Raw genomic sequence first — 13,338 nt, forward strand, 5'->3', positions numbered from 1 at the left:
ATATTTCAGCAAGATCGACTTGAAGTCAGGATATCACTAGGTACCAATCGAACCCTCCGATGTGTGGAAGACTGCCTTCAAAGCCAAGGAGGGCCTTTTCGAATGGTTGGTTATGCCTTTTGGGTTGACGAATGCTCCTGCAACCTTCATGAGGCTGATGGATGACATCTTGTGGCCATTCACCAACTCATTTGTAGTGGTATACTTGTACGACATCCTGATCTTCAGCTAGACTTGGGAAGAGCACCTCCACCACATCCGACAGGTTCTCCAAACACTACGCCAACACAAGCTATGTGCCAATTTTGAGAAATGCACTTTTGGAATGACCCAAGTTTAGTATCGGGGATACATTATTGATGAATGGGTACAAGTGGATCTAAACAAGATCCAAGTCATTCAGGATTGGTCATCTCCAACCACTCTGACAGAGCTCTGCAGCTTTCTGGGTCTTGCCAATTTCTATCGCAGGTTCGTGTTGGGATTTTCTCATATCACTTGGCCCTTGAGTCAAGTCACCAAGGGAGGAGTGAAAACAAAATTATTTTGGTATGAATCTCAACATAAGGCATTCATAGAGTTGAAACATCACCTCTGCTCGGCACCAGTGCTCGCATTACCAGACTTGCAACAACCATTTGAGATCGAGACAAATGCCTCTGACTATGCTATTGGGCCAGTCCTTATTCAACACATGCATCCAGTGGCATATCATAGTGAGACACTTTCAGACACAGTCCGGAAGTATCCCACTTATGACAAAGAGATGTATTCCATTGTGCAGGCCAGCTGACAATGGAAGCATTACATTTTGGGGAAGGAAACGATCATCCACACAGACCACCGACCCTTGCAGTTCATACAGATGAAAGGGGAGTTGTAGAATGATCACCATCAAAAGTGCTCCACATACCTGCAACAGTTCCATTTGAATATCAAGTATAAGAAGGGCAACACTAATAATGTTGCAAATTGCCTCAGTCGACCAACAATCATGGCGTTATCCACTGTGCTCAACTCTTGTGGGCATGAGACTTTTGATTGGCCACTTCTCTACAAAAGTGACCCAGAATTTGACCACACATACCAAACACTCTTTGAGGGTCAACATGTTCCAGATTTTCACCTCCAGAATGCCCTGTTATGCCACCTGGATCACCTTTTTGTTCCTTCAAGCGAGCGTGCCAAGATGATCTGGGAAGCACACTACAGTCAGGTTGCTTGGCATTTCGGGGTCAAGAAAATGATGGCAATACTACTGTTATCACCTAGAACTACAGTCACATGTATATAATTTTTGTCCAAAGTTCACTGTCAAAAATTGGTGTCAAATGGGTTTTGTCCTATGTTTCTTACTTAGGGGTCATGTTTCTAAAGGGTCTTGATGTGAATCATTATCTAATACTATTGGTCATCCTCCATCATGATTGCATAAGCCATGTCTTATCTTGTACATGTCACTGGTCCTTTCCGTATTTTCGTAGCGCAGTCTTATTGGTTGATTTTGCAGCGCAATGATGTTTTAGCCTTTTCGCAGCGCGTCAGCATCCAGCCATTTTGCAGCGCATTTTGCTAATTTATAACTATCTGCGCTACAAAATCGCAGTTTCGGGCATTTTGCAGCGCAGATTCCTAAAGGGTCACATCTGGGGATGAGTCATTGTCTCCGTCCGGTTATTGTCAGTTGGCGTACCTCCCAAACACTTATGAGCCATCACTCCACCAATAGATCCATAGGCATGCACATAAAAATCATTCTAACGGTTTTGTCATGCATGAATGTTTTATGATGTTTGTAAATGATGCATAAAGTGGCCAGCTTGTGTGATAAGATATTTGAATTGCAAATGAGCCCGAGTTCAAATGAGCCCGAGTTTCTTTTTCAAGCGAGCCTGCGTTTTAAAAAAATTTGAATTTGCCATTTGAGTTGAAGCTGGTGGTGATTCTCTGTGCAAAAATTTCGAAAGCGGAATGGAGAGGAAGGAGCATCGGTCTGGAAGATGTCAGAGAACAGAGCCTGAAGGATTGGATCTTGCATTGAGAGACGAAGGGGTCAGGAAAGCTTTCAAGGATGCTGGCTGTTGGAATTTCTGTGAGAAGCTGCAGGGTGGCCATGCTGAGGTAACAAAAGAGTTTGCCTTGAACTTTACAGGTTTAAGTTCTAAAGTATCTATGTTAGAATTTCAAGTATCTCCAGTGGCAATTGCTAATGTAACTGAAATTCCAAGAGGAGGGCAGGAGTGGTTTAAGAACTTTAAATTTGATTTGAACCCCTGCAAAGAATTTCTTAAAGAGGCATATGTGAATGAGGATTTAACAAAGGCTGTGCCTAGGAGCTATGTTAAGGAGCACTATGCTCTGCTTCTTACATGTATTCAAAAGTATTTAACCTGTGAGGGTAGATATAACAAGGTTTACTCCTATCACTTTAAGTTGTTGTTGCATTTTACTGGTAAAGCCTCTATAGATATTCCATTTTACTTGTTTCGTAGTCTCAGCAAGATGTGTGATAAAGTTCAATTAAGGAAGGATGATTGTGAGACATCATTATTTCACCATGGTTTAGTGAAACTGTTAGTGCTGGATGGTCTTAAGAAAATTGGTAGGGATTGGAATTCTTTCATCTATATGGCTGGTTTCCAGAGTAAGACAGGCCTCACCCCACAGCCGGTTAGAGAAAGAGAAGAATCAGTGGAGGAACCTACAATAGCTGAGCTTAGAAAGGAGGTAAAGGATAAAAAGAAGACCAAGTCTAAATTGAAAAAATCAGTGAAGCCCTTGGTTATTAAAGAGCCACCTCAGCCATCATCAAAAGAAGAGGTCAAGCACAAGAAAGATGAACCTGGATCAAGTGGGCTAGAAAAAGTATCAAGAGTTAAGACAAGGAGTCAATTAAGCAAAGAGAAGGGAAAATCAGTAGCTGTTGAGGAAAGTCCAATATCTAAGGCCAGTTTGAGTGATTTGCTTGAGGCAATTGAGTTTGAGCAGGTTGAACCAGTGCACATTGAACCAATGCACATTGATTTAACTCAATCATCACCGGAGAACACTAACAAGTCCAAAGCTTCAAAGAGACTAAAATTTGATGAACCTGGTGAGGAATTTATTTTCAAACCATGAAGGCCGGTTACAAGGAAACAAGTCAAGGAAGCTGAGAAGCTGCATAAAGGAGAGAAAGTTTTAAAGATGCCCAGAACAGAGGTAGTTGAAGAGCTGTCTAGAACAGAGGAGGTAAAACAAATCAAGCAAAAAGGCAAGAACAGAACAGTCATTATTTCCCAAGGGGGTAATATCATAGCCATAAAGAACCAGATGGAGGCAGCAAAAGATGTAATTGCCAAGGCAAAGAATGTCACTAGGGAGCTTGTAGTCAGGTATGCCAACTATCGAAGAGCTGTGTTAAAAGGTAGTAAAAACCTATTGAATCAAGTAGATTCAGTGGCTGATGTATATACATGGACAGTTCCAGCTCTTAAACAAGCTAAACTCATCAGAGAAATGAACATGCGTTTAAGAGCTGAAAACAAAGCTTTAAGGAGAGAGGTTGCAGATTTAAAAGCACAGCTAGGTTAACTGGCTGCTCATTGATGGTGAGAAAGGTCATATTTTAAATTTTGTCAAATTTTGTTTAAGTTCTAGTATTTTGAAGGCATGTAGACCCTACTATACATATCCAAGGTAAAAAGGAGTTTTGCAATCAGGTGGCAGAGCAGTAAAAATCTCAAGGGAAATGGAAATTGTTTAAAACAGTTTCGCAGTTTCGTAGCGCGCTACGAAATTGCGAAACTGCTGTAGGTGTTGTTTTTAAAAAACGCAGGCAAACAGTTTGAAAGAAGAATCAGAAATTTGCAAAGGGAACACCTCAGTGATATGAAAGGGATCAAAGGAAGCTGCTACAGCCATTCAACATGTGCCAGGTGTACCTTTAACAAAAGGTGAAATCTTTTAACCTAAGTTTAAGATTTTTGGTTATAAAGCCACTTTATTCTCGGTGATTAGGGTTTTGAGGGAGCTGCATACGAGAGGTTGGTTGGCACACCTGTCTATCAGAGAAGCTTCCAACACATTTGGGAATATGGTGATGCTCGTTATTTTTGGGGTATTAAAGAGCTGGGAACATGCTGCTTAATTTTTGAAGAATGGTGGGAGACAAAGACCGGAAAAACAGGGGTTTTATCCTTATGATTAATGAACCATCAGCGCATTCAGCATCCAAGGCTAGCTTGTTCATTGCATCCTTCTCTCAGCTATCTCGACCAAACTTTAAGGAGACAGGTGTCAAGGATCAAGAAAGAATCATGCTACGAGGAGAATAAAATCAGAGTTTTAGTTTAGTTAGGACTCTTTGTAATTACAGCTCAGCACTTAATGTATTTAATGAGTTAGTTAAATGGTAGATAGGGGTAATTAGTAGCAGTCATCGAGCTCCCCTCATGCTGTAGGAGGAAGCTCAAATTAGTTAAGGGTGTACCTCTATATATAGATCAAACTTTGATGTAATGGGGGTTGGATGTTTTGGAGAAGACTGTTTTTGGTTTATGTATAAACAAATTTCAGTAATGCAAATGACTGTGTTTTCTTCTCAGGATTCACAATGGATCTTCTTGTTCAAATGTGTGATGGTATTCTTTCTTTAAGGTTCTTTTACAGTTTTGTTAATGCATAATCACTCAGAACTCATGAATCATGCTCTGACTTCCTGTATGCCTTGGCAAACTGTGGTTTCAAAGTTATGTTTGAACATATAGATGTAAAGTGCCCTGATTTCTATGAAAAGATAGTGTTTTTGTTTGCTGAGATATGAGAGACTCCATAAGCCCAATGGGAATCAATTCAATGTTGTCCAGCCAGCTTATTTTCATGTGTCTTATAAGAGTTAGCCATCTTTTCTTGTCATTAGTCAATATTCATAATCTGTGAGAGAGCCCTCTCAGACTAAGGAGGCTAAGCCTTAGTCCAAAGCCTGGTTTGAAATAGTTACACAGAATCTTGCTGATTGGCAGCCTTCAGTGCTTGATTTTGTGATAACAACTACAAAAGTATTTCTATTGGTTGAATCTTCGATAGGATGTCAGGAAGTACATTAGATCCTGCTTTTCCTACACCATTGCCAAACCGACCATCAAGAAGTAAGGCCTCTATACTCTGCTTCCTACCCCTAGTAACCCTTGGGAATCCATCTCCATGGATTCCATGTCGGGCCTTCCTTCTACTAAGCATGGAAATGACTGTGTTTTTGTGGTCGTCGATAGGTTCTTGAAGATGGTCATTATGACGACCTGTAAGAAGAATATCACATCAAAAGCCACTGCTAAACTCTTCTTTGAATGAGTGTGGGCACACTTTTGGATCCCACAGTCTATCATCTCAGATCAAGACAGCAAGTTCCTTAGTACATTTTGGTCCAGTCTCTGGTCAATGTTGGACACCAAACTCACTAAGTCCACAACCTTCCATCCCCAAACCGATGGCCAGACAGAGGTTGTCAACAGGATGATCCTACTCTTTCTGTGAATGTACAACTCAAAGCATCCACGCACATGGGATGAGAGACTCCCCGGTGTTCAACATAGTTATAACCAGGCTCTCCACAGCTCGACTGGCCACAACCCTTTTCGGTGGGCTTGGGATTCCAACCACTATGTCCCATTGATGTGGCCATGCCATTTGCAGTTACTCAGGTAGATTCGAATCATGTCTAGTCCAAAATAGATAAGGAAAACAACTTCCTTGAACACATCCAACATATCCGCTAGGAAGTCCATGAAATTCTAGAGAGATCAAATGCCAAGTACAAGAAATGACATGATCAACATTGGGTGCCACACAAGTTTCAGGTGGGCGACAAAGTCTGGTTGCATTTGCAAAACGGAACACCTTACCGGAGCCTATTAGAAACTCAGACCACCTCGATATGGTCCTTACACCATTACCAAGGCCGTGGGAGATAATGCATTTGAGCTCAACATTCCCCCATTCCTTGACCTACACCCAGTGTTCAATGTGGACCGTCTTCGGCCATACTTTCCACCATTACTAGACACATCCGACATTGCAGAATAGCTCACACCAACATAATTAAATCCATATTGCATGGAACGAGCTGCAACTGATCGGATTATGGACACGCAGATCAAGCACACTCACCAGCAGAAGATCCAACTGTATAGAGTTGTCAAGGTAGGCCAACTCCTTCACCAAGGAAATTGGCTCACTAGGGACCAAGTTCAACAGAAGTTTCCTCATCTCATGGAGGAACTCAATGCAATGGGGACCATTGCTTCCTAAGGGGGGAGGAATGATCCAGGTGGATATTGGTGGCCACCCGCCAATTCCACTTGGACCCCGACCATTGTTTCTTTCAGTTTCTCAGTTTCCTTAATTGTAGCACAATTTACTATTTTTAGTAGTTTTTAGGGTGCTAAACTTCCAGAGCCATTTTGAGGCCCTAAACGACGTTTTTTTGGCAATCTACCGCCAATTTTTTTTGTTGAAAAAATCATCTTTTTTGTCATAGTCCTCGGAGAGATCTTTCCAACGGGGTATCATGCATGTCAAACAGAGATAATATGACCAAGTCATGACCCCGGGAAGTTGGCTGTCCAACTAACTCCAACGGGGCCCATAAACTCTTGGTGTTATATCTCCTTGGGTTAGGGTTTTGGTTGTTTAGGGTTTGCTCTTATTGTTCAATAATAAAAAGGCCCTTGAGCCTCATTGTAAGGCAGTTCAGAGGCATGTAGCCGCCACATCTCTTCTCAGGGATAAGCTACCATCGCCCAAGCTCATTTATTTCCATTTCTGTTACTGGGCATATTTCCGTATTTTACATTAATGAAAGGAAGTTTTATTTCTACTGCATCTCTATATTTATGGTTATATTTGTAATTTGTTGCATTCCTGTTTAAATCCGGATCACACGCATATGCATAAACATACATACATACATACATACATACATACATACATACATACATACATATATATATATATATATATATATATATATATATAATCAATAGAACAATAAGAATTCCAAGTAACATAGGAATTTTCACAATCCCTCATACAATGTAATTGTTCACATCCATACCTAACACAACACTTGTCCAGTAATGCTAATACACTACCAAGGCTATGCCTAAATCATGCAGGTAGTTCTGCAAGTGCCTAAAATTGACACATGTAATGGTAAGTTTCAATTAAATGTTATCATGACGAAATCATCCTCATGTCCAATTCTGCAATCAAGGTTATAATTAATCATTGTCATAGCTAGTGATAATACTCTGGAGTGAAATCTCCACTCCTCTCCAAGGTTCGGGCTTTGAACCTATTACTCAATTAAGTTTATAATAGCGCACTAGCTGCATTCCCAAAATTTTAGGGTTAATCCTTTAGTATTTTATTACTTTTGCAGTAGATCCCACTAGGTCCAAGTGTTGAACATGATTTCTTTGATACCACCTGTAACACACTCCCTTACCATTCTAACCCAAGGGAGATTATTACTACACTAGTTGACTCTCATGTTACAGTTGCAAGAATGGAGTTAGCATTTTTTTGCATGAAATATATATAAGGCTTTTAATATCACGCATATATTTGGGCACCTTAATCAATGTCGGTCAAAATAATGGGAAGATTGTCCAAAAATTGATTGTAGCTAAGCATTGGCCATCTCACACGTGATGAATGTTGGGAAGTACATCTCAAAACTCAAGGTGCATGAAGATGTGGTGATGAAGGTATTTTCTTACTCTTTAGGAACACAAAGGAGTAGCTTGAATATTCTTACAAATCAAGGAGTATCCCTTTAGTAGTAGTTTCCAAAGTACTACCTATGAGGGCCACTCAAATAGTGAAACTACCATATCGATAATCTATACAATAGTTCATATACCTTCTTAGGATCATCTTTTGTCAATAGCCTCAAACCAACTTCCACTAGTGTTGTTGATAGTCTAAAACATGTTAATTTGAAATAGTTTGCATGGATAAATAAAAAAGAGGTTAAGGGGTAAACACCATAGGTTTTTTAAATTAAATCTGATTCTACATAGATGCTATGATCTTGATAGGCAGAACATTTTTCAACCCACACGAAAATTTATTGGCATTGGAAAACTTTTATGTGGAGGTGGGAATGGATGTCAACACAAACAAGACTATGTCACTGATATTTTTACTTACAAAAATAAAACAAAATTAGCTTCACAAAGGAACGTCTATAAATAACACTAAACTACAAATACTTAGGGTTGGAGTTCAACAAAATACTAAATTAGGACGTGTGCACAAGGACGACAATTCAACGTGAATGAATTTCATCCTCATGGGATTTCTTTTCCATTCACCATGGATTATCAACTCTTTCCTACTAATGGGAAACTTTCTTTAGCTATCCTATAGTTGTTGAGACACTTCTTATATTGCAGGTTCAATGTGTTTATCCTTCTGTTTAAGTATTCGTAGAAAATCTTGTTGGGTATATTTTTGTTTTCCATGGATGCCACTCTATATGTAGAGTATTAGCTGCCTCATACCCTCAATTTCTATTTGGTATACACTTGCTTCTACTAGAAGATATCATATAAACTGCATACATTTATTCTATGGAAGCCTATTGTCAAGTAAAGCATATCTCTCTCAATTAGATTCCATATATTTCTATAGGTGCTTGGTCCCCACAACTCCCAAAAAATAGGAGTGTCAGTGTTATGAGTTCCTAGAACATAGATCATATCATGTCCCAGCTCTTATCTTTGTTGCCTTTCATTTTTTTTTTAGTAAGAAGATTTCCTGAAGATTGTTCGAATTAGAACTCATGTAGAATTCTTATATGTGGATTTTCAATTTCTTCCTATCTAGTGGGAAAATTTCTTCATCTATATCCTAGTTGTTAAGCCACTTCTTACGCTGCATGTTCCATGTTTTTCTCGTTCTTTTCAAGTCTTCCTTGCAGAGCTTGTTAAATATACTTTTTGTTTTCCATGACTTCCACTCTTTGTTTTCTATGGTATTAGTTTCCTTATTTCCTCAACTTATATTGGGTATAGACTTGCTTTTGCTAGAAGTGTCTCACATAAAGTGCCTAGCTATATTCTAAGGAAGCCTATTATTAAGTGACTCTGCTCTCTCTCATTTTGATTCCATCTATTTCTAGATAAATGAAGGCAACGAGCATAAATATAACAACAAATGAATCAGGACGGAAAAGTTCCTCACATTGCTTTATTCCTAAATGAATGGTGTTTTCATTACAAGGCCTTCACATTAGAATGATAACACGAAGTTTCTATAACAAAATTTCCAATAATTGAAATGCGTAAACATAACGATACAACAAATAGAACAATTTATCCCCAAGGGTTTTCTCAACTGGTGGATTTCTTGTCGTTAAAGCACCTTGCTAATGGGAGATCATGAGATCAATTCTCCCCAATGCTATTAGGGTTAAGCTCTACTAATGAGCTGGTAGGAAGTGATCCCTTTGAGTGGATTTGCTCAGATAGTTTCTGTGGACATAGTGGCCATCAATTTCCAGTGTCCATGAACGAAATCTATATATATATATATATATATATATATATATATATATATATATATATATATAAGCAAATAGAACAATACCTTAGTCTTCAAAGGTTTGATATCCAAGAGAGCTCCACATCAACCATCATGTTCTACTCACTCCAATCGCCCATCTACAAATGAGTGGATAGGGAGATTTTAACCCTCAAAATAAGCACAATAGGACAAGTGTATATATGTGTATTCTTCCTCAAAATCAGAATAGGTTGGCCCTAGAATTCGTTGGCATAGATCAGTTCTAGAACTTGCTGGCACAGGGCAACACCCTCAAATTTACGTATTCCATCTAGGCTGACAACCTTGTTTTCAATGATAAGTTTAGCGTGGTAGCATAAGATCCATGGCAGTAAATTTTGCATAAACTCTAGACCCCAAGTTAAATGGGATGCTAAAAAGACACACATGTTACTAAACCTTGTATCTCTAAGATAAGCAAACCAACCAGCTATTGGCAAGGTGTGAATGGCTATAGCGTAATTCATAGCTAAAATAAAATCTTGTGCAACATTATCTGACAATCCTAATGGTAATATGCTTCATGAATATATTTCAAGATTGATAATGTCCAAAGCTCAATTTCAATTGTCGACAGAAATACGATCAAGCCCATCTCTAATATATATACTTTATTTGCAAGCACAAGATGGAGTTTATATATACTCCCTTGTATATTTGGGATGTAAATTCAAGTTCTCGTGAAAGGATCCTTCACGTAAATTCCTTTGAAAGAAAAGTACCTAATGGCTAAACCCCTGGTAAATATTATTGATATACTTACTTTACCCATGGAGAGCATTGCCTCACATGGTCTGTCTTAGCATGCAGTTGTTGGAAATTTAGTGATTTATGACAGACAATCTTGTTTACACGCAATGGTTAGTTTCTCCATTGTATCACAAGAATTGATGGTTGTAACTGCATCAAATCTGGAATAGTTTATCTTCCCAATAATCATGAACATCTCACTGAAATTTCATTTATTTAGAGAAGAGGAATTCACACATAGAAACACCCAAAAAACTAATTGTACATGTATAAATATTTAATATGTAATACTTATGTGTTAATTAATGTACTTGAGGAAATGGCTCCATATGAACGATTTTCTCCCAAGCCACATGAATATGCCCATGTATGTACCACACCAAACTAGGGAATTAAGAAACAAAGACAAATTTCGAAGCTAAAGCTTTAAAACACAATCCTAACCTAGTGTTGACCATATATGGGCTTACCGTTTCAAGGAATGAGCCCCATGATTCTCAGTCATCTCCCAGGTATTGTAGAAACCTCTTCCTTCCGACACGACAATACATGGATACTCCCTTTTCTTTGTAGGTCAATACCTCAAGGAGTCCAATTTGGATTCTAGCCAATTTTCTTTGTGATAAAATGGATTAATGTTTTGATGGAAACCTAATAACCTTAGACAATAGTAGTTGTTTGATGGTAGGAATATTTTCTAGCACAAGTTGTGGATAAATGAAACATATGCAGGTTTCTATGGTATTTAAAGTTTCTTTTGCTTTTTTTGTCAGAAATACTACCAATTCAGTTTAGTTGTTCCCTACCATCTACCTTTGGATCAATCAAGAATTAAAGGAGGGAAAGGGATATTATTAATTACTTCAGATAAGCAAAAATGTCAACAAGTCTATTATCTTTATTATTGGCATCGACATCACGAGGGCCTTGTTGGACCACTGTTGGTTGCATTTAACTGTAAATCGCTCAATGCCTCTGACTTTGTCCTAGTAAAAAATCCTAGACCCTTGGATGTTGCATAAAGAAAACACAAAAGGAAAATAATATGCGCTAAAGTTGAGATCTCAAGGACCTTGCTTCTGCAACTATAGAAGAAGATAACTCTAAGGTACTTCTTATGAACAATCCAAGGATTCCATATACACACAGCTCATACCACATGCTAGAAATTCCATATATACACAGTTTCATGCATAAGATAATATACACAACAAGTTTTTAACCTTCCATAACATCAACTAGTGACCATATTCCAAACAAGTATGAGTAGTCAAGTTGCACTCACATATAAATAACAATAGTAATTCATTGTACCATTAACATGAGTTAGAGTCTTATCTCAAATGAAGATAAGTAGCTGAGTCAAGGACAATAACTCTCCTCCTAGCCATAGACATGCTACAACCAGGTCTTTTGTGCAATTGTCACCCTTGAGCCATATTCCAGGGATTGAGAAGGTTGCTCAAGGGACAGAAGAAATTTTCCAATGGACCAGGGATTCCCAAGGTCTAGTCTACCTCCACTCTAAATAATTTACCACAATGGTTCCATCCTCCGTCTAGATCTCCTATCTACCTTCGAGTTCATGCACAGGGAATTTTGGGACTACCTTCTACCACAAAAAGGACTATTATGTAGCTCCGTTTTGCTTCCACTCGTGTTATCCTATAGCAAAACGATGGATGAATGAACCTCTTATAGCTTACGATCTACCAACAATTTGCGTCGTATTATTCTTTTGTAGCTTACGATCAACATTTCGTGTGATCTGATTCGCCTATAACTTACGATCTACCAACAATTTTTTGACTTACTCTACTATCCTCTGATTCCTACACCCATAATTCTCTTGCCTCCCTTCTGTGTTGATGTCTACCTTTTTTTTTGTCACTCAAAAACCAAGATCTCCCCCTATGTCTCTCCTTCTGACCTTCTTCATTTCATGTTGCCCTTCCCAATGTGTGCATCCCATCATTTCTAATTCTTCCCAATCTGTTTTTCTATTCTTTTAGATTCTCCCTAGGCTAGCCACATAGTGACAATTATCTCCTTGTCCCTCAATTTTTTTTTTTTTTTTTTTGTTTCCGCCTATGAAATTCTTGTTACAATGGTTGTTAAGCTCACCACTGCGTGGTCCAGTCACGATTTGATTCTTTTTTGTCTTGTCTTGTCTTCCTAAATTTTTGTCCCACTTTGTTGGCATGTTGTTCAAACAAATCATATTCCCCATCCTTTATCTCTTTATTGATAATTAGAAAACCAGTCCCTTTGTTGAATGCATGTCATTCTTCATGGTTGTCATAAGCAACCAAATTCCAAGCAATTTACCTCCTCAGCCCTAGAATCTGTGTCCCTAACTCGACCCAGTTAGTTTGATAAAATATACAATGTTTAAAATAATGTGAAATGTAACCAGACTATTACAACACATCATAAACATATAAGAACAATAATACATAGACACCATATTTTAACTTGAAAACCACTGTGATAAAACTAGCTCCGAATAATAGACCTATGGTTACTATCCCTAAGATAATTAACAATGATGTCATCACCCCTTTTAAATAGACTACATTGCATTATAATACCATGGGAAAAACCATGGGTTATTGAAACCTAGATAGTGAAAACCGCTAATAGTAAATCAATTTTATGACCAGTTCCAGTTTACTCGAACTATAATGACACAATATATCTCCACAACATCTCTAGTTCAAAAGGAATCATGGTGAATTCAGTTCTTAATCCCATCCAACAACATAATGGAAATATAATTCTTTTCCCAATTATTTTTCCCAAAACATTGATCTAAGTAAATAAAACTTAGCTCCCCACCATCCATTAACCCAATTTGAAATGTCTTAAATATACTTGATTTTGTCTTTGTAATGCTTGTTAGATTTAGGCTTGTTCAATTTTATTTTTTTGTAATGCTTGTTAGATTTAGGCTTATTTAGTTTTATTTTAGCAAAGTTC

Source organism: Pinus tabuliformis, chromosome 4_2, assembly GCF_031772625.1.
Source record: "Pinus tabuliformis cultivar Carrire ecotype Pingquan chromosome 4_2, CPIR1, whole genome shotgun sequence".
Lineage (NCBI taxonomy): Eukaryota > Viridiplantae > Streptophyta > Pinopsida > Pinales > Pinaceae > Pinus > Pinus tabuliformis.